This window comes from Eurosta solidaginis, chromosome 1, assembly GCF_040869045.1.
Source record: "Eurosta solidaginis isolate ZX-2024a chromosome 1, ASM4086904v1, whole genome shotgun sequence".
In the NCBI taxonomy this organism is placed as follows: Eukaryota; Metazoa; Arthropoda; class Insecta; order Diptera; family Tephritidae; genus Eurosta; species Eurosta solidaginis.
Genome location: NC_090319.1, coordinates 12115688 through 12138233, shown reverse-complemented (window position 1 = coordinate 12138233; position 22546 = coordinate 12115688). Strand labels below are relative to the sequence as shown.

The 22546-nt window shown below is 34.0% G+C and overlaps 1 protein-coding gene across 1 annotated transcript in view; it reads left to right on the top strand.

Moving 5' to 3' along the window:
• Positions 1 to 11358: 11358 nt before the first annotated feature.
• The window catches only part of Gyc88E (Guanylyl cyclase at 88E), a 282867-nt gene continuing 271679 nt past the window's right edge, over positions 11359 to 22546 (top strand). Inside the window, exon 1 of the mRNA XM_067780394.1 lies at positions 11359 to 12439. The gene's annotated coding sequence lies outside the window, so the exon portion shown is untranslated. The remainder of the gene's footprint in view (positions 12440 to 22546) is intronic.

The following is a 22546-nucleotide window of genomic DNA, read 5'->3' as shown; positions in this document are numbered from 1 at the left end:
TTGAGGCTGCGAAGTTAACTCGCCTTTCTGGAAACCAGCGTTAACAACAAAAACAATGGCAGCTTAGAAAACAAACAAAGAATATATCTTTCCAATAACTTTGGAATTAGTAGGCAATTAAAAAGGAAAGTCCTCTCCCGACGAAAAAAGAACGCGCTTTACAAGTTGCTTGTCATACCTGTCCTGATGTGTGGCTTAGAATCATGGATGGTGTTGAGTGAAAATGAGATGGGATTGCAGAGAAAAGGCGGTGTAATGACGAGCTGTGTAACCCTTCCGCAGAATGAAGATAATAGTGCAGCGATTAAAAGACTTAAATCTTCGCAGGCTAGGTCATGTTATGCGAATAGAAGAAGACATTGCGGTCACGGAAGTATTTTAATCGACACCGCAGATTGGAAGGAGAGTATAGGGGAAAGGCAGGTGGGGGAACACTTTACCTCGCTTGTTGCCCCAATTGGAGTCACTTATCGTGAAACAGAGGAAGCTGGCTTGTTACGAAACGGCTAAAAGCACCTAGGCGGTTAAGCGCTAATTAATGAATGATGACTTATAAAGAACCACAACTGAAGAGTCAATAATGAGGAGAAACCCGAGTATTTTTTTTTTAATTGATTTTCCGGCAGGTTGGATTATTTTCGTGCAGAAACGAAAATAACACTGAAGATGGCACAACTCGGAAACCGGTCGGTCTCCAAACCAAATTCAGCTGGGGATGAAGAAAAATTGTTCCCATATAGATCGAAAATAAATGCTTGGGCTTGAATGAAAAAAGGTAAGTTACATCGAAAGTTTCATATCTCTCCAAAAATATATTTTCTCATACATAATAACACACTGTTACTGTAACTGAATATTAAAATTCACTTAAAATTATTTTCATAACACCAATGGGAGTGCCCATAAAAAGGTTTAAACGAATAACATATCTCCTCGACGACGTATTGTGACGAATATTAGCAACACTAAGGCATACTATCATCTCTAAGCCAATACTAAGCAGTGACTAGTATGCACATCAACACATCAATCATTATGTCTATACATATGTCCATACAAGCAGGGAAGAGCAACGCGCAAATACATGCATAAGTATGCAATCATCGGTGGAAGTATCACTGACATATACACGCGCATATGAGAAGCTATAAACGTGCATCTGTAGTTTATAGCTGGTGAGTTTATAGCGGGAAAACAAGTAGTAAATTCTATAAGAAGAAACGCCTAGAAGTATGCGAACGACACAGCAGAGAGTATAAAAGGAGCCTAAGCTGAGTAAGCAGAATCATTTTGATTTAATCACGCTATTGGTTGTGAAGTGTTATTGTGAAGTACTTTCAAGTAATCTAATAAAGACCATTTTTGCATTATTGAATATTGGAGTTATTTATTCAACAATTTAGTGATTCGAACGTTAGCAGAAGATTTGCAATAAGCGGAATTCCCCTAAATTCGTTACAGTATTTATTTCTCTTCAGCATATTAACAGTTTATCTAACTGGAACATTTTCGTCGTTATCGGTTATTTTATCTGCACATATGTACATATGTCAATAAAAATAAATTGACATTCAACAAGTATTTTCCGGATGCCAAAGAAATGTAAAAGCTATTAACTTGTAGTATTGGATGGGAAATGGGGGTGGGAACCATGTTAAACTGGCTCATAGCAAAAAAGTGGGTGCTATTTTGGTAATCGTTGCAGCAGTTTATCTACAACGTTAACTCAATACAAATACATACAACAACAAAAAAAGGGCACTACTATTTTATTTCACTTTTCATATGATCGTTACTACCTTTTATGTTAGTTATTATATGACAGGAGGATAGGAGAAAATTATTTTTCAAAATACCAAACTAACCAGTAAGAATTTGATAACAAATCAAACAACTTAAATATATAGATAAACAGTTAACTAGTATGTTGCAAGGAAAACTTATCGTCATAATTGATTGGTGCTTAATAGCTAAACGATTTTGGCCGTTGTTTAGTAAGTTATGGCAATCATTCCTGCTTCGTAATAATTGATGTCATAACAAGATTTTCTTCGATAACAGCCTTGCATCATCTGAAGAACCGTCTTCCGTAGAACTTCTATCTTGAATTCTCCAAGGATCATCTCATCTTGTTCTGCTCCATCCAATATTCCCAGCCATATGTAAGGATTTTGCTTGGGTCAGGGAACGTAAATAAGGGGGACGTCTATAGTATGTCTTCATCATGAGGTAGCACTGCAGGCGGGACTCTTTTTTAGATCAAGTGAAGTAAATTAACAAATGAAATGAACATTGCTTGTTTAGAGTTTCAATATTATTGATTCTTTATTCTTAAAATGCTTTCTTTTATACCAAAATATTTCTACATTATTATTACGTATTTATACTAATACTTACAATCTAATGACAAAATGACAGTCAGCATGTTATTGTAGTGACCTATTTATGTACACATGTAAATAGACACATGTAAATAGTTTGTCAGTCAATATTACCAATAACAAATATGTCGATCAGCGTGACTGATCGATAAGTGAGTTGGTCAATGTGACGGACTGACAAATGTAAACAGATATGTGTCGGCATGCACATATGATGTTGAATTCCTGCTGAGTTCAAGTAATTATATGGGTCAATATGACTTGACTACTTGTATGGTCGGTATGTGTATATGTATATTGTATCATCAAAAATGCCTTCAAAAAGAAACACATACCGAGTATCGCTACACAAGTGCCTTAGTATATAAATATGTAAATATCTATTTAGCAGTAGTGGTACCTGTAGTGCAAGTTTTATCATAACAAGATACAATGAATTGGAAGACAGTTAAGGAAGTCTTGGCATCAGTTATTGCCAAAAATTGCATGGGAACCTAAGGGCTGTTAAAAATGATGATGCAGAATGGTAATTGACATTGAGGTATATTTCTACTTTAAGAACGAGAGTGAGACTACATGTAAAAGTACATACAGTGCACAGTTAATAGTAGCAAATATTGCAAATGCAAACCTTTCGCATGAGTTGGAAAATTCGCATTCTATTAAGGAAATTTGAAGTGGTGACGGGAGACATTTCTCAAATATTTTTTTTACATAACATTGACTTTTAAGAACGGATCAAGAGTTTTGTTATTAAAAAAAATTTAACCAAAATTGTCTGGTCGAATATGAACAAGGCTGAAGAAAACGAAAAAGTAAAAGCCTTAAAATAGTTGACGCCCGCATATTCATTTTAACCTGCAGATATCTACAACTTCATACTCGCAATATCCCTAACGTAACTTGTCGCACTTAACCTTCTGTAATAAAAGTGAATGCCAAAATATTTTAGTATATATTAATTTACGTATAAAATAAGTTAACTGCTTTCGGAAACATTTTTCTGCAACAGCCTACATTCCCAATATTTATATCATTTTGTTCATTAAAGAAATTTGTGATGCAGAGATGGCAGGACATTTCGCCTTTGTTTTATTATTATTTTTTTTATCTGTATATGTAGCATATAGGCATGTATTAAAAAGTTAACACATTCAATGTTATTGTAGTACAGTGTTGGGTTGGAGAAACTATATATTGCGCTGGCAACCCCTTGAAAGGGTTGTGCTACACAGCGCCTTGAATTAATTTGATATTTTAGTCGTTTCTTACGACAGACATAACAGACGCGGGTATATTATAAGCCCCCTAACCAGCCGGTTACTTCTTTTATAATTAACTAGCTTTACCAGGCGCACGTTGTAACGCCCGAGATCGAATGGATGTTGCGTTATTTTTTCTGTTTTGTTTGTTGATAATTTGATTTATTGTTCTGTAAATTGAATTGAATTTTGTACGCATATTTGGTGGAATTTTCTGTTAAAACATTTTATTCTTGTATCTTATTGTATCTTATTTTATATTATTGTATTGCTTTTACCGCTGATGATTGTTGCTTTGATTACATTCCGAAGAAGCATGACTGGTGAGCCAATTTTCAAAGTTGATATATGCGCAGGCATTCCTTTTGGTTCTAAGGAGTATAGAAATTCATTTGGATAATTCACAATTTTATCTTCATCTGTAACTGTGTCGATTGATTTATATTTCGTCACTTCACCAGGAAATTGATTTTGAAAGCGATTATTGATTTTGTTAACATGATCATTTTTGGGAGGTAAGATTGTTCGTTCGCATAGCCAAAAAACAAATATATTTAAATTTAAAATTCTTAATTCTGAAATATGAAAAGCTTTTGTCTTGATCGAAGGAACCTCGAGCCAAAATTTGGTGATGATCGAAGTATAGCAAACACGTTTTCATAGGGAACACAAACACAGAATTTGATTTTTATAGAAGATGTAGATATACTGAAGCTAAACAATTTTTTTAATAGCGGCAGATTACTAAACGTCCAAAAGGCATAACAGCTAAACTCAACAATGCAGTCAAACTTTAGGTGTTAAAATAAATTAAGTTTGTAAGGCAGCCATAGTTTTTCCCCATTCCACATTTTACTGGAGGTTTTAGGACTTAACGCACATAGCTCCTTACCAATTTTAATTATCCTACCATTACGACATCCAGATATATGCAGTATAATATACCCCATTTGTATGGGAGGTGCTACGCCCCTTTTCCCAATTCCATATTTTCTTGGTGGTGTTAAGGATTGACCTCAAATAACTCCTTACTGAATTTCAATGTTCTGGCATGTATACCTTCAAAGGTATGCAGTACCAAAGATTCCATTTGTATGGGAGATGCCACGCCCCTTTTATATATCGAAATTATTTTTAGCCTAAAACCTTCCCGTTGATCGAAGGAACCCATAACCAAAATTTGGTGATGATTGATGTGTGGGAAATACGTTTCCATAGCGAACACACACACACACACAGATTTATATATATATATGGCTAAACCGATTTGGGATTTCAAAATCAACTAACCATCATCTCTCCTTCCTGTATCTTTCCTAAAAATCAAAATGTACAATTCGTTTTATATATATAGAAGATATCTGAAAAATAAATAATTTGGATTAGTCGGAAAAAATTTGATTTGTTAAACTATTTACCGATTAATCGTACTTTCTTTTTAAAAAAATTGTTTAAACAGATTGTAGTCATAACACAATTTCGCAATTTTTGAGTGCAATTATTGAAATCGTTTTATTTTTGTTTCCTTTTGCTAATGATATAAAATCTTTTTGTTTGATGATTGTTCTAAAACTAGTGTAATTAATTATTCATACCTGGGCATCAAATGTCGGGTTGAAAGTCAACGCGGATAAGACGGATATGGTCTTGTTTACAAAGAGGTACAATATCCCAAATTGGATCAGGCCTAAGTTAGTAGGGGTGACCCTACAGGAGAAACCTTGCACAAAGTATCTAGGAATCATCCTAGGCAGTAAGCTGTCATGGAAGCTCAACGTGGAGGAGAGGGTGAGGAAGGCTTCAACGGCACTTTATGCATGTAAAAGAATGCTGGGGTGTACGTGGGGCTTATTGCCCTCTCTTTCTCATTGGGTTTTTACAGCGATTGTAAGCCCTATCCTATACTATGGAATTCTTGTTTGGTGGAAAGCCACACAAAAAGCAACCTATCTCAAAAAATTAAAGGGGGTATGCAGACTATCAATGCTTAGCATTACGGGAGCTCTGAAAACAACCCCGACAGCTGCACTGTATGCCATTCTGCACATTCCACCTGTAGACCTGGTAGCAAAGAACATAGCGTTAACAACTGCAACCAGGCGCGGTGGCTCGGGGCAGCTTGAGCACCGACGATACGGCCATAGTAGTATAGCGTCATCAATCTCAAGACGAACATACTACCTGATTCCCTATATGCGCTTCGAGGGCGATCTTAAGGCCACAATAGAGGTGGACGGTTTGCGCAAGGGTGCTCAAATGGCGGACACAGATGGTTCCAAAGTAGTGGAAGGAGGACAGATCCTACAGGCTGCCGGATTACTGTAGCGTTTTCCAAGCGGAAATAATAGCCGTAAACAAAGCAGTAGAAACCCTGGAAGAAAATAGCCCAAGCTGCAATCGTGTTAGCTTTTATATTGACAGTCAAGCAGAAATTAAGGCAATAACCTCGCATACCACAGCATCCAAATGCTTGTTAGAGTGTAAGCAGTCCCTGGAGAGAATCGGGACAGGGAGAAGCATACATCTATATTGGGTCCCAGGGCATATGGGAATAGATGGGAATGAAAAAGCGGATGAATTAGCTAAAAGGGCGCATCCCTTGAAGCTTGCTCCGTAGACGTCCCAATTAGACTGGGCGAAATTAAGCGAAGGCGAAAGGTGCACATGAACGACCAAGCAGGAAAGGCGTGGGTTCAAGCGGGGGCTGTAAAGTGTCCAAGATTATGTGCAGGTCTTACAACCTTAGACTAACAAAGTTGCTTCTATCATTAAAAATAGAGGACTGTAGACTCATGACAGGTATTCTTACTGGACACTGCCTTCTGGCGTCACATGCCTTTAAATTAGGCTTGGTCAGTGATAGCAGATGTAGAAAAGTGCGGGCTGGAGGAGGAAACGATCGAGCACGTTCTGTACTTTTGCCCTGCACTTGCCAGGCTAAGAATCCAGCTATTAGGAGTGATACAGCTGTCAGATCTAGAAGCAGCAAGTGGCTTAAATCCTAGGAAGCTTCTAGTATTTGCCAAGGGGACGAAGTTATTTTATAACATAGTTCCTGGTTTTTGATAGGATTTTTCAGTTTGGTCGTTAAAACAAACTTCTGGTAACAGGACGGACTTATTCAGTCTGTGTGAGGTCCTCATGGACCGGCCAGTTCAACCTAACCTAATGTAATTAAGAATTGCAATTAAAATCTCACTTTTTGAAAATATATCATAAAGCAATATCTTTAAATTGTTCAGTGATTATGGAAAAAAAAATAGAAAAAAGGTGTGATGACTTTTGATGTTCTGATTAAATCATTTAATTGCTTTGTAATAATAATTATTTAATTTTTTTATTTAAAATTGTATTTGGTTACAAATTAGAAAATAATAGAAACTATATTAATTGATGGCACAATAAAAATCCTTAGCTAGCAACCCTTAGGTAATCATCATTTAACATGAAAAAACGAAAAAAAAAAAATCATCAAACACTTATTTGTTTTTCCATTTGTATGCAATAAAGCATATTTTGTTGTGATACAATTTTTCGCGCGAATGCGCCAAACAAAGCCACATGGTCGCATTTGCCTCTTTAATGTTGAATGAAAATTACACTAAAGCACGAAGGTCTCGGGGGTGAGGCGTATGCATGTACGTTGTCGATGGGCTTTTTAACACAACAATAAGAAAGCAGCTGCTGTATACTAATCTTCTTTTTTACAGTTAGCCGGCTCACTGCATGCGCACAAACCAGATGTTTTCGAACATATTTTCGAAAATCCTTTTTTCGAAATTCCTTATCAGCAAAGGCAGTAGCAGCAGCACATACTAGTTGATGACACGAACAGAGATAACTCGCAGTTGACTTTCGTTGATGTTTGCGTGCGGTTCATTCCAGCTCCGGTAGCTTCGTTTTTATAACGAAACAAAAAATACGTTTTCCTCAGCCATTAATTAAAAGTTGGCATATAAAAATATCTGCAACTGAAGCCAGCATCTTTCTGTAAAAGTTTTTCTGTGTATATTTATTTACAGCAATAAGTATATGTGAGTGGTTTGGTACGTTAAGTGTTTTATTAATAAATGAAAAAAAAAAATATGTCAACCTTTTGCAAAACCATCGCTTTGTATAAGTGTGTGTGTTAACCTAGCCCGGGTGTTTAACAAAAGTTAAAACGATTTTAATTAAATACTACCATGTTTATGTGAAACTATTGTGTGTAATGAAAATGCCTGCAAAGCACTACAATTTCTTTTGAAAAGCAATTGTCAGTTGATGAAGTGCTTTTGGTGAGCATACTTTAAGGCGTTAGAGCCATGGTCTACTGCACAGCTGAAACAAAAATCGGTGTAATAAAATAAATTTAAAGGCGTTAAGCAAAATTAATTTATTTAGTTTAATTTAATTTAATTTAATTTAATATAATTTAATTTAATTTAATTTAATTTAATTTAATTTAATTTAATTTAATTTAATGTATTACACTAAAGTATATGAAATTAAGTAAATGTATAAGTAAATAAAATCAAATTGTTGACGGCCACCGTGGTGTGATGGTAGCGTGCTCCGCCTACCACACCGTATGCCCTGGGTTCACACCCCGGGCAAAGCAACATCAAAATTTTAGAAATAAGGTTTTTCAATTAGAAGAAAATTTTTCTAAGCGGGGTCGCCCCTCGGCAGTGTTTGGCAAGCGCTCCGGGTGTATTTCTGCGATGAAAAGCACTCAGTGAAAACTCATCTGCCTTGCAGATGCCGTTCGGAGTCGGCATAAAACATGTAGGTACTGTCCGGCCAATTTGTAGCGAAAATCAAGAGTAGCACGACGCAAATTGGAAGAGATGCTCGGCCTTAGATCTCTTCGGAGGTTATCGCGCCTTACATTTATTTTATTTATAAATAAAATCAAATAAAATAAAATTAACTGAATTAAATAAAATAAATTAGAATAAAATAGAAAATAGAAATATAAAATAAAATAGAAAAAAAATAAGTAATGCTAAAAATAAAATAAAAAAATATAAAATAAAGTAAAATAAAATAAAATAAAATAAAATACACCAAAATAAAATAAAATAAAATAAAAGAAAGGAAAAAAATAAAATAAAATAAAATAAAATAAAATGAAATGAAATAAAATAAATAAAAAATGAAGTAAAATAAAAGCCTGAGAATTAAATAAAATAAGAGAAAACAGAAAATAATATAAAACAAAATGTATATGATAAAATGAAATGAAATAAAGTAAAAAGAAAAAACAAAATGGAACAAAATAGATAATGATAAAATAAAATATTAAAAAAAAGTAAATAAAGCTAAAAATAAAATAATATAACATAAAACTTAAAAAAATAAATTAAATTAAATAAAAAATATAGCCAAAACTAAAATAAAATAAAATAAAATCAAATAAAACAAGTAAGGACGGGACTGTCTTAGGCTGTGCCGAAGATTTCATAACTTTAATGAGTGGGGCTGAAAAATAATCTTATCCCGTTCGTAATCTCCAAATAATCGGATGTATAAGATAAGAAATATAAGAAATATATAGTGAACAGATGTACATACCTAAACGATTTTTAAGATAAATATAAAATAAAAATGGCAAAAAACCCCCTTACCTGAACGATCGGTTGTATGGGATATATACTATATATAGCTCCGATCAAAGTGATTTTTTCAGGAAATCTTCTATGATATATTAGAATTAATATCACCAAATTTAATGTTTTTATATTGGAAATTAAGGGAGAAATGGCCAAAAATCTTTCTATCTGAACTATCGGTTGTGTGGGATATATATTATATATAGCTCCGATCGAAATGATTTTTTCACAAAATCTTCTATGATATATCATTGATTTTTAAGATAAATATAAAATAAAAATGGCAAAAAACCCCCTTACCTGAACGATCGGTTGTATGGGATATATACTATATATAGCTCCGATCAAAGTGATTTTTTCAGGAAATCTTCTATGATATATTAGAATTAATATCACCAAGTTTGACGTTTTTATATTGGAAATTAAGGGAGAAATTGCCAAAAATCTTTCTATCTGAACGATCGGTTGTATGGGATATATACTATATATAGCTCGGATCAAAGTGATTTTTTCAAGATATCTTCTATGATATATTAGAATATATATCACCAAGTTTTAGGTTTATACTTTCTAAATTGCGGCAGGAATGGCTAAAATTGTCTGATCTGAACGATCGGTTGTATGGGAGATATATGTTACAGTGATCCGATCCTACCGGATCCGACAAATGTCTAATATAATACAAAAATACATCCTTGTGCCAAATTTCATTGAGATATCTCAAAATTTGAGGGACTAGTTTGCGTTCAAACAGACAGACGGACGGACAGACGGACATGGCTATATCAACTCAGTTCGTCGCCCTGATCAATTCGGTATACTTAATGGTGAGTTTACCTTCTATTTTTCTCAACGTTACGTTAATATACCATTTCATGTTCATGAAAGGTCCAAAAATTGTATTCTCTAAAAAAATTAAATAATAATAACAAAACCCCAATTTATCTAAAAAATCAGCAAAGCAAAACGAATTAATTACAGAGGTCATTGTATCTGCTCTTTTCGAAGGGATTTCAAACTCTATTTTCAAAAAACTCGTCTGCGGAAAAATAATTATTTACTGGAACTCTAATTAAAAAGACTTTTCTGGCATTATCTATCAATTTCAAAGTTAAATCCTCTTAAAGAAGTCCTTCATTTATGGAAGTATAAGGTCAACTTTAGAGCTGTCATCATTATATCTCATTTGAAACATGCTTCTGATACTCTGTGCATCGGCACAAACCTGAGAATTTGATTGCTTGAAAGTTATTAAGCATAGGACATGATAGTATCCTTTGACTACATCCGATGGGCACATTTGGTACTGTAATAGATTATTATGCTTGCAAACTGAGGTTTGAGGGCAGCATTAACGCGATGTTTCCAAGTAGGTATGTTATGAAGAGAAACGCAGTTATTACGGACTACAAATCTATTGCTAAGGCGTCAAGATTTACTTAGTTTTAGGGACGTGTATTTGCTTGGAATGTTTAAGATTTGTTTATTTAGCGTATAGCAAGAATGCAAATCAATTGGGGTCTGGAATATATCTGGTAAGGTTAATATATTCTCCCACACCCAGGCAAATTTAAAAGAGCTAGCTGCCCCCAAATATTATGTCAAAATAATACTATGCATGTACAAAATTTAAGACATATTTATTATTACGGTTCCTGGTCATGGAGAAATTGATATGGCTGATAAGCTGACTCGAAAGGCCTCAGAAAAAAGGGAACGCCTTGGTAGTAACAGCAGGAAAGATATTTTAAATTCTTACGGGCTAGAGCACCACCAGTTGTGAAATATCAAGAGGGCACATGGTCAGATGATCCAGCCAGAGAGAAGTCTTCTGGGTAGATCTAGAGCCAACATCAATAAACTTTTAGCGATCTCTACTGATTATTGGGCTAGAGATGCGTATTCGGAATATTCTACCCAGGGATTCAAGAGGCTGATAAGCACAATTCATAGCTTCCGCAATCCAGTTGTCACAATCTCACCTACGCGGGCGAATCCTGTTAAAAATATACATGTATCATACACATATTTAACAGGCGAGTCTCTGACGACACCAAGTTCCCCATGGAACTATGTTGGGGAGATGGGGGGGGGGGGGGGGCGTTAAATAGTTACCGCGGTGGTTGGGCTAGTACCTTAATGGTACTTGTTACCGGAACGTACCGGATTTATAACCGGCTAAGGACCATCAACATAGACAAAACCTTCGGGGAGTTTTTTTTCGCTTCAACAACAACAGCAACATGAATATTCCACATAATAATCACGACAAATCTCCCAAAAAGGTTATTAAAACCCATAGCTGCTATAGATTTTTGAAATATCTGATTATATCGAACAAGTCCTGAAGTGATTGAAATAATCCTGAAAAAAATTCCAAAAAGGTACCTAAATAATTCCCAAATAATTCTTTAAATGGAAGTCTAAATTAACCAAACTCCACAAAGTTTACATCACGCCAATGACAGCTTCATGCTAAAATTGCTGGTCTCTTTATATCATAAAACACAGCTGTGAAGGGTATCTTTTTTTCGTGATCGGTATGTGAGACATCATCTACCACAAGAAGTTGGGTCCATCAAGCTTGATATAAAAAAGATGAAGTAATGCATTTTAAATTCCCGCAAAAGCTCGGTCAAGAAATTAATAACTTAAAATTCAAGTCAATAAGCCAATTTTACAGCTATCATAAGCAATGGAATAAATAAAATTTACGAATTTTTTTAAATTGAATTCATTTAAAGTTAATTAAATTAGGTTGTCTGCCCGCGTATTCAAGTGTGCTCTGTCCTAATCTCTAAACAAAAGAAACACAGTGTGAATTAGACAAAATTCTAAATTAAAAAAAAAAAAAACAAAAGACAAAATACAAACACGTGAGGTTATGTAAGTTCTATAACGAATTTTCACAAAAGTGAACAACAGAAAGAAAATGATGATAAATGAAGGGAAATGAAAATAACTCTGCTTAAAAAGCACCAATTCTAAACTTGACAATTGGTGAACGCAGAAATTCAAAAAAAATATATTAAGCACTCATGCATACCCACAAACATACAAAGAAATGTACACACATATACCTTTTCCATTGTAATAAAGGGTATGTTGGTGTGCAACAGGAAATATAAAGAATATCTTTTATATGGGCAAGCAGCACCACTCACTTGGGAATAACAGTGACGAGGATATCTTTTACAAAAAGGTAAGCAAATTTTTCAAAGGTTTGTAAATTTGATTAGTATAGAATATAACTTACAACGCGTTTGCAGAAATAATAAAATGTTGGTGTGCATGTAATAGATATCAATGAAAAGTATATATATGTAATACTCCTATATTGCTAATAGAAAATGTTCGCAATGTGTCTTGAATTCGAAATCAAAACAAGACAGCCTATAAAATTTTTGTGATTGTAGCAGCATAAGTGTGACAAGAAAAAATTTAAATTTAGGTACATTCGATAATTGAATACAAACACAAAAACGTTTAAACAGCAATATATCGGCACTCTTATGTTTGGGAATGTACCTTGCTTTTTGTAGCAATATATAAGTATTACATATATGGAAAAGTAGCAGTACATTAAAAAATTGTAAATGTTACGTATACGACACGGTGCACAATTGGAAGAAGTGATGACTTATTATTTTGGCAATATTGTGGATTTAATTTTAATATGCTAACTTCAAATCAAGCAACGAAACAACACATATGTATATATTAGCGCTGCCAAATGTCCCGTATTGGCCGGGACATCCCGTATTTTTCACAAATTTTAAAGTGTTCCGGCGGGAAATGCTATGTCCCGGCATTTTCACAATATCAAAATTAATAAATTATAATCTGCTACGAAACATGGCCATATTTGCGGCTTCGATTGTATTCAGCTCGTTCGTATATTGCATGCAACTAAGTAAAGACAAAAATTCATCCCTACTGTGGTTCTGAATATTGTCAGTGTTTGACATTTCGCACACCTAAATATTCATTTTGTAGGGGGAAGTGTTGTGTTTTAAATAACGTAAATAAATGAATCCATAGAATATTGAATTCGCATTAAACACAGTAAACGTATTAATTGTTAGCCTCTTTCATAAAAATATTTTTTATAAATAAATCAGTTTAAAAGATTTAATTCTATCTAAGAATTATTTCGCCGAATGAGCAACCCATACAAATACAGTGAAATTCCTTATAACCGGACACTCACCGTCGCAGTGTTTTTGTCCGGCTATGGGAGATGTCCGCTTATAAGGGATAAAGTCACAAAATATATACTACACATATAAATTGTATTGTACATAGTTTATTTAAGAAATTTTTGGAAGTAAAGAATATTTGCATACTTTAGTATTATATGTACATAAATACATATACATATATCGATTACGTACATTGTACAATTCTTTACATTTCAATACTAGTTTGATTGAAAAAATTGGGCGAATGTGTGATTGCCTAAACATTGATTGCTTTAATTTAAAATGTTCATTTTCAAAGTGACTCTCGATATATTTAATATGCTGAAAAGCTACATAGTCATTTTTTGCAAAATGTTTCAAGGGCGCAACCAGTTTTAAAGCCTCATCATATGATGTTATAGGCTCACTTATTTCTTCTGAAAATTCATCTTCTGAATCACTTATGTCCACAGTATCATCTTGTTGGTCAAATTGAATTTCAGAGAAAAAATTTTGATCCATTTGGAGAAAACCTTCCAAATCATTTGCCAAATCTAGTCCTTCCTGAAGTCTAGCATAGATTGCCAGTGGAATGTCATCTTCGGGATCAAAATCTGAATGATCCTCATAAGTTTCCAAAAATCCTGCTTTACGGAAGGAATTTCGAACGGTTGTGGCTTCCACTTTATCCCAAGATGCTTTGATGAAATACACAGCTTCTAGTACATTAATCGATTTGAGAGGCCTGAGGCTGAACTTGTATTGTCAATTTTAGATAGCAAGTGTTTTAAAACTAAGCTTCTATACAAACTTTTAAAATGTTGGATTATACCCGGATCAAGGGGTTAGCTAACTGCCGTTGCATTTGGCGGCAAGAAAATAATTTTTATATTGGTTAAGTTTAATTCCTTTGGATGAGAAGCTGCGTTATCTAAAAACAAGATAAATTTTTAATTCTGGACTTTCATTCTTCGATTGAACTGCTGCAGCCATTCACTCATTACTTCTCGAGTTATTCATGCTTTTTTATTAGACTACCAATCCACTGGCAGTTTTGCGATTGGAACATGTTTAAAAGATCGAGGGCGGGCTGCTTTACCTATAACCAAAAGCAGCTCCTTATCTCCAGACGTGTTAGCACAGAACACAATTTTGAGTATTTCCTTTGATAGTTTACCGGCCATGCATTTTTGGATTCAAGAGCGAGGGTTTTGTCAGGTAAGGCAGGACTTTTAGCTTTGGCGAACCAATTAAAACACATCTTGCCTATTTTATAGCCGCCTTCTTTAAGAAAACTTCGTTTTTGATGAACAATAACTCCAGACACCCATTTAGAACGATTTTTTTCTTTATTTTTATTGATCTCAGCAGCTTTTGTTTTGCCAATATTAAACCTTTCAAAGCAAAAGAAACGTGTACCTACTACCATTAAATTTTTGGGCTCACTATACTTTACCTTTTTGCATTTTCCCGTACTGATAATTTATGCTTTTCGAAAACATTAATAATTTCCATTTTTTCTTTAATAGAAAGTACTTTCTTTTTCGGCCCCATATTATTTCGAACTTTGAACGCAACCATTCGCATGCAACTGACTTAACAAACTGAATGGAAAACTACCCTTAATTTGAAACACACGGCTTGAATGTATGCACACATGTTAAAAGGGGAATCACCTATTTCATTTTTATAATGAACAACAAAGCCTGCTTGTGATATTTTTGAATTTTGTCTTTTTTTGAGAAATTTTTTTATGAAAATGGTTTGAAATACTTTGTCCGCGTCCGGTTATTAGAGTCTCCGTTTATTAGGATGATATTTGTATGAAAAAATGAATGAAAAACCTGTGTGCCCAAAATTTGTCCGGTTATTGGAGCTGTCCGGTTATAAGGACTGTCCGTAATGGGGAATTTCACTGTATATAGGTGTTTCTTATTTTTCAAATGTCCCGGGAATTTGGCTCAAATTTGAGGTTTGTCCCGGGAACCCGAAATAAAAATCTGGCAACCCTAGTATATATATGTATACATATACATGTTATAACTCTCTCAAATTAAATTTGATAAACACAACAGACGGCAATCAAATATTTTATCTGATGGCCGTTCAAAGAGTAATACAGCGGCGGTAAATAAACATACTTTAAATAATAGGTAATTTATTCAAAATATGAGCCATTATTTTTGATAGTGGCATTAGTACACTGAAAACGAAATTTTTCCTGGTGCTAAGTAGTAAATACAGTTCCCACTTATCAAAATGGCTGCTAACAAAAAAAAAAAAAAATTGAACTTATGCCACTTTCAAAACAAAGTTCGGATGAAGCCGTAAATTATACACCCAGCTGTTTGCTCTCATATATATGTTAAGGATACATTAAAAGAGAAACGTCACAAACATAAAATGATGTGAGAGAAGTTACAGAACAGTTACGGTGATGGAGACAATGTTCTTACCAAATCTTTTTTAAAATTGGTCGCTTTTTGTTCGACTTTGATTGTAAAGATTTTGTGAAGAGCTTAACTAAAAGAAGCGTAACCGGACCATTTACAATTTTGTTTTAATTTTTCGTACTTTGCACTAACATACATAGCTATAATAGTAACATACTTATGTGTTATAAATGTATTGCCAACTTTGTGGCAAGAAAAATTGTAAGCATCTTATTAAAAAAACGGGCGTAGTCGTTAACGAATTTTCCTCAGAGCTATAAATATAACCACCAATCATAATTCTGCAAACTGATGCTAACGGCTTCTATTCTTCGACTTACAAAACTTTTAAGCTTTCGTCTTTCAAATGTGGGCGGTGTCACACCCATTTTCAAAAATATTACTCAATTTTTATTGTGCGTCATAAAGCTAATCCACTCACAAAGATTCGTCACTTCACCCTTACATTTTCCATTTTTCGAAAATTTTCTATGTCGGAAAAGGAGGCGTGGTTAATATATTATTTAGGATATTTTCAATATTAATAAATTCTAACATCATACAATCCATGGTAATAATTTGGTGAGAACTTTTGATCAAGTTATCGTTTTAACGGTCGGACGGAAGGACAGAGCGAACCTGGGCACAAAAAGAAACAGGGTATTTTTTTTTTTTCTTTTTTCATAAAAATATTCCATAAATCAAGGTCGATTGGTCGACCTTGCTGGATTTATGGCACTAATCTATAATATAAAAATAAGTCAGGTTTTCCTTCCTGACGCTATAACTCCAGAACGCACGAACAGATTTCCACGATTTTGCATTCGTTGGAAAGGCCCCGGGCTCCGTGAGGTTTATAGCAAAGAAAATTCAAGATCGACGCACAGGGTCTCGAGATATAGGCCAAAACGTGGACCCGGGTACCCCTATAATGTGTTTATAGAATATGGATATCAAATGAAAGCTGTTGATGAGTGCTTTTGTAGAGGGTAATTTTCATACCCTGAGTGATTAGGGTCTCGAGATATAGGCCAAAACATGGACCCTGATACACCTAGAATGTGTTTTTACATTATGGGTATCAAATTGGATCTGTTGATGTGTGCTTTAGTACAGAGTAAGCTTTATATCGCTGGGTGACTAGAGTCTCGAGATATAGGCCAAAATATGGGCCCGGATACCCCTAGAATGTGTGTGTATTATGGATAACAAACGAAAGCTGTTGCTGAGAGCTTTCAAGTAATTTTTATTGTGATATTCGATTTATTCGCATCAAACTGGCAAAACTGATAAATATGCATGCGAAGCCGAAATAAAAACATGAACTAATAATACCCACATACCTATTTACATACGTCCTATTCGATTTGCCTGAAATTTGGTATATAAATTTTCCTATATTAGTATTTACGATGCTTTATTCCGGGAAGTAGACCACAGACGGACTGGGACTGGGATTAGGACTAGGACTGGGACTCAGACTGAGACTGAGACTCGGAGGGGGTCTGCAACAAAATACATACCACCCTCTGGGACTGGCAATAAGATATGAAGAAGAATGAGAAAAACTTGAGGGAAGAGAAAAGAGTGAAGGAGAAGGAGACTGAGAAAGAGATAGAATGAGAAGAAGATGGAGGTAGATGAAGCGAAAAATACGGAGGGAGGAGTGAATACAAAGATTAAGAAAAAGTGTAGAGGGGCGAGGGCAGAGTTAGACGGAAAAAGCTTATTAAAATGGTGAAATATCGGTAACATCTTTGCGTTTTACATGTTGAATTTTTTGTTACCATTAGATTTTGAAAAAAAAGTATCTTTTAAAAGCGGGCGGGTCCCCTTCCCTTTAATTTTAACTTATTGCATAAGTAATAACAAGGACAGGCCCCATACCAAATTTCAAATTGTTATCCCGGAAAGCTTTTGATTTATAGTCAGCCCACATTTTAAGTTTTATAACTTTCTCTATCTTTGGTAATGTATTATCGTATTGTGGTGAATGTTGACATCACTAGGCCATTAGTAAATAACAACACGCAAAAACAAAAACATGAAGCAGCCACTCTTATATAAGTATATGTCCACATTAAAGCTAGCAACACTTATGTAGAAGGCGACGAAGAGATATATCTCACACAAATACATGTAGTCATCAGCCGAAGTAGTTACTCACACATACACACGCATATGGCTATAAACTACAAATATACCCATATATAGCTGGTTACCAAGCATGAGCTACAAGAGTTCTAGGGAAACGTCTAGACCTTTGGAGAAATATGCGGACGAAGCAACGGAGACTATAAAAGAAGCACAAGCTGAGTATTCAGTTTTGATTTAAGCACGCTATTGGTTGTGAAGTTTAATTGTGAAGTGCTATTCCCAAAGTAATCTAAATAAAGACCAGTTTGCAATATTAAATATTGGAGTGATTTATTCACAAAATATTCATGTATCGCAAAAGTGGATGTGGTTATGGTTCAATTTTGCTTATTCTCAATACCAATCTATTTTGAGTCCGGATATGCAAGTATACCAAATTTTGTATAGATATCTCAATTATTGCTCAAGTTATCGATTTGACAGACGAACGAACGCACACGACCCAATCACAACCCTTTTCGATGCTGATAATTTTGATATAAGAAAGGTCTATATCTATTTCAATTTCTATATTCCATTACATATAACTTTTATCCAATCAAAGTTTAATAACCTTATGCACAAGAACCCTATGGGTATAAAAACGGCTCATATACTGACTACTATGTGATATAAGTCAAGTACATCAAATTTTATTGAACACCCTTCAGAGATTTATTTACTTTTGTTATTGACATTCATGATATTATTCTTATCAAAATATAATAAACGATTAATCTAATTAAATGTTATATACATAAATACGTCCCGCGGCAGTTATGTGAATGAACAATTACCCTTATAAAAAGCACAATAATCCACAGTCCAGCTGTAACATAAAAGGAAAATGTAATGAGTAATCACACATAAATTGGCACAAATCACTGCAAATTTGCAAAGTTTAATGACCTTTGTAAGTGTGATTAACAGAGCTGTAAAAACATTGAATTAATTGGGTGTGCATTCTCTCAGCATTCTTTTAAAAATTGTGATTTTTTGGTTGCGTATTATTAATATACATTCTTGAATGGCTTAAAATACTTTCAACTCAAAGCCAAAGTGTGTGTGTTATTGAATAGTTATATATAATTCAATATAAAGTATGAATGTACGAAGCATTCCCAATCTTTATTCAATGTAAATTTTAAATGAATGCACAAATTTTCCATTCAATACTAAATAATTTTACACCCAAGGTTATTTTTTTTTTGTATACTTTCATTGCCCCCAGATATGTTAAATCAATTTAGAAGTTGAGTGCAAAAAAGGCGTAAAACTGGTCAATAGAAATAATAGCCCCTTCTAATTATTCAAGTAGTTTATTATAAAACTAGAAAGTCTTAAATCATCTTCATAGTGTCCAAACATAAGACATACAAGAAATAGTACCTCATAGCAGATTTTGCATACATCATAATTGGGTTGATTTTTCTTTCAGTAATCGTGTAAGATAAAAAATTTCGAGGCTCTTGTGGGTGGACTGGTTTCCTTTTTACGTATATCTCGCGGATAACTAGCTTATATAGAAGCATAGGGGTCTTGATTATGTAAAGTATTTCAAAAACATGAAAATATAGTCGAATTTTGCTAAAACTTCGCAAAGACAATCTATTGATTTTTTGCTATATGTCAAATTGTTACTATGTGTCCTACTTATTTTGCTATTGTTGTAAAATGGATTATGTAAATGAGCACATTGTGCATTGACCAAAATAGAGTAAATTGTGGTTATTTTTTTCGATCATATAGGTCTATCGTTGGAGCTTTCTAATTCCGAGGATTTCGATAAAATTATGTCATTTCTATGGCATCGTCCTACAGCGATTCAGGCTTTTTCTATTCACCTCAGTCACCTTCCCCGTTTTCTTTCATCTGTGACACAAAAACTGGTAGAAGCTCTTTAGAGGTTATTAATTCCCTACCCACAAAGAGATTGACTGGCTCCATCGGACTACAGTTTTTTAAAGCTGATGTTTTGACAGTGTTTGACGGGATATAAATATAGGACCCCAGTGATTGAGATGTTATTTGCACAGCATTGGTAAAAGATTGAAATTGCTTTGGATGGTTGAATTCTATCTTACTTGAGCAGATTTGTATTCAAAGTCAATTTTCTTTGCTATCGAAAAAGCTACAACTACCTATAGAGCCTAGGTTAATTGATTATAATTACAAACTATTGTGTTGAGAAGAATATTTTTCTTAGAAAATAGAGAAAAATAGTATATTGCTATTACAATTTGCAAACCCACAAACCAGTATAGATACAGTATTTGACCATATACCACACCGAAGAGTATATGAAGAAACTTGAGAGCTTTTTTTATTGAATTGCCTTTTCTTCAATTGTTTAATCACCAATTGAGGACGTTAAAATATAGGTTAGTACTTTTTCATGGAAGTACCTTTTATACGGCATATTGGCAACACTTATTTGAAACGATGACAATTTTCGGAACAGGGATGTTGAAATATTTGTCATTTGCTTTTTTTTATTATTAAATTTGTAGGAAAATTTCAATAGTAATACTTCCCCAGTTAACTTCTTTGTATATTATTACCATTTAAATAACGAATAAACTGATCATCACGGACAATAATTAAATTTTTGTGTTGATATTTTGAAGTGGCTTTAATTAAATGCAACCATGTGATATTTGAGGGGGTTTTGTGCATGTACGACATTTTTCATAATTGATTGGTACTGAAAAATTGTGTGCAAAATGCAGCAAAAGCTGCATTCATTTGAATGCTTATTCTGTGTTGAATAATGTTTGTGTTTCATTCAATTACTTCTAATCTACATTTTTTCTTCGAATGAGTTCAGGCGTGCAGTCTTTTATTCCACTACTGAATGAAGAATGGGTTGACTTTTAAGACACATTCCTTAACAACGAATGAATCAATGAAGAGCAAGTATTCTTAAATCAATGATTTAAAATTTCAAATGATTGCACACTTTTACAGCTCTGGTGATTAATCACACTTTGTTTCAATACTCTGCAAAAAACTACGATAGAATTAATGATATTTATGTACATAATGGCTACATTTATATAGGCTTGATATAAAATTTTATAATAATATATGTTTGTATGTTTAATTGTATGTTCAATTTTACTTAAGATTTTTCAAGAATTAATGAGCTTAACACCGATAAATGATAATTGTTATTCAATTATTATTTTTGGTTTTATTGGGAAAAACTGAAAAGAAAGAAACATTTACTGGCACATTACGATGGTACCATTTCGAAAACCGCCACGTCATCATCGTCAGGCAATTTCGTAATGTTTATTTTTATTTCAACAGGTTTTACCGGGAATCGAACCGCTGTGAAACTTCCTTCTTCTTTTCAGTTTTTCCCAATAAAACCAAATAAATAATTGAATAACAATTATCATTTATCGGTGTTAAGCTCATTAATTCTTAAAAAAATCGTAAGTAAATTTTATAATATTTTTCAGGACTTCAACTTTTTCTACCCAATTCATTTTACCTTCAAGCAATTAGAATTTAACATCACGAACGAGTGTAACAAGTTTTTGCTTTAACGTCATGACTAATTTCTTGTTCCATTTTCATCATTATAGGTTTTAATTGGTATTTATGAGGAGGTTTGACATAAGTTAAACGGCTGTAAGGTCAATTGACCTAATGACTACTTAAATGGTCACAACCATTTAAAAAAGTTTCACTCCAATGAGATATAGGATAAAGAATAATTTCAATTTAAAGTCTAAATCAAAATGCGGAGTTTTTTTTGATTTTGTGTTGCCTTTTCGCGTAATGGTCGTAAGGTCAAACGGAATTTCCTAAATTGACATTATGGTCATTTGAAAGATCATAGAGTTAATTGACTTGTGTGCCAGCCTAATTGCGTTTATGACATCAATCTCACGAGCCTTTCATCTATCTATCTATCTAAGTGAAAGAAAGGAGAAAGTATAAAGGAGAATTACAAGGATGGAAGTAGTGTGGATAGATATGCCCGAGAGGAGTGAGATTAAGAGATAGAAAGATTGAGTAGTACAAAAGGTGAAAAGTGAAGGTATGTATGTGTGAAAAATGGAAAAGTATATGTAGTGGAATAGGCAGATGAAATGGCTGGGAAGAAACGAAAATTTGGCGATAGAAACTTAATGCATTTTTTTAAATTACGCAGCTAAATGAAAGTGTGAGCAGGAGAATATCTGTCGGGTCTGCTAGTTTAACTCTGTATGTTTAGTTATGTACAGCGGCTTGCCGTTATACTTCAAACTAACATTAATCGTAATATGAAGACATGGAAATATACGATGCACAAGGTTGATAAAAAAAGATACAGACATCAAATCTCTAGTAAGAGTAACTTTTAAAATACGCGTATTATCAACGGATTCTAGCAAGGTCTTTAATGTTGCGCTATGGCCGACAATTGCCACTATTAGGCCTTTCAGTTTTTTCAGAAGGCGGGCGAAACTCCGTCGGCTTAGTAGATGCGGATGACACCAGCCCTATTAAACAAATGCGTAATATGTGTTCAATTCAAAGCCCTAAAGTTTATTACCAAAACATGTC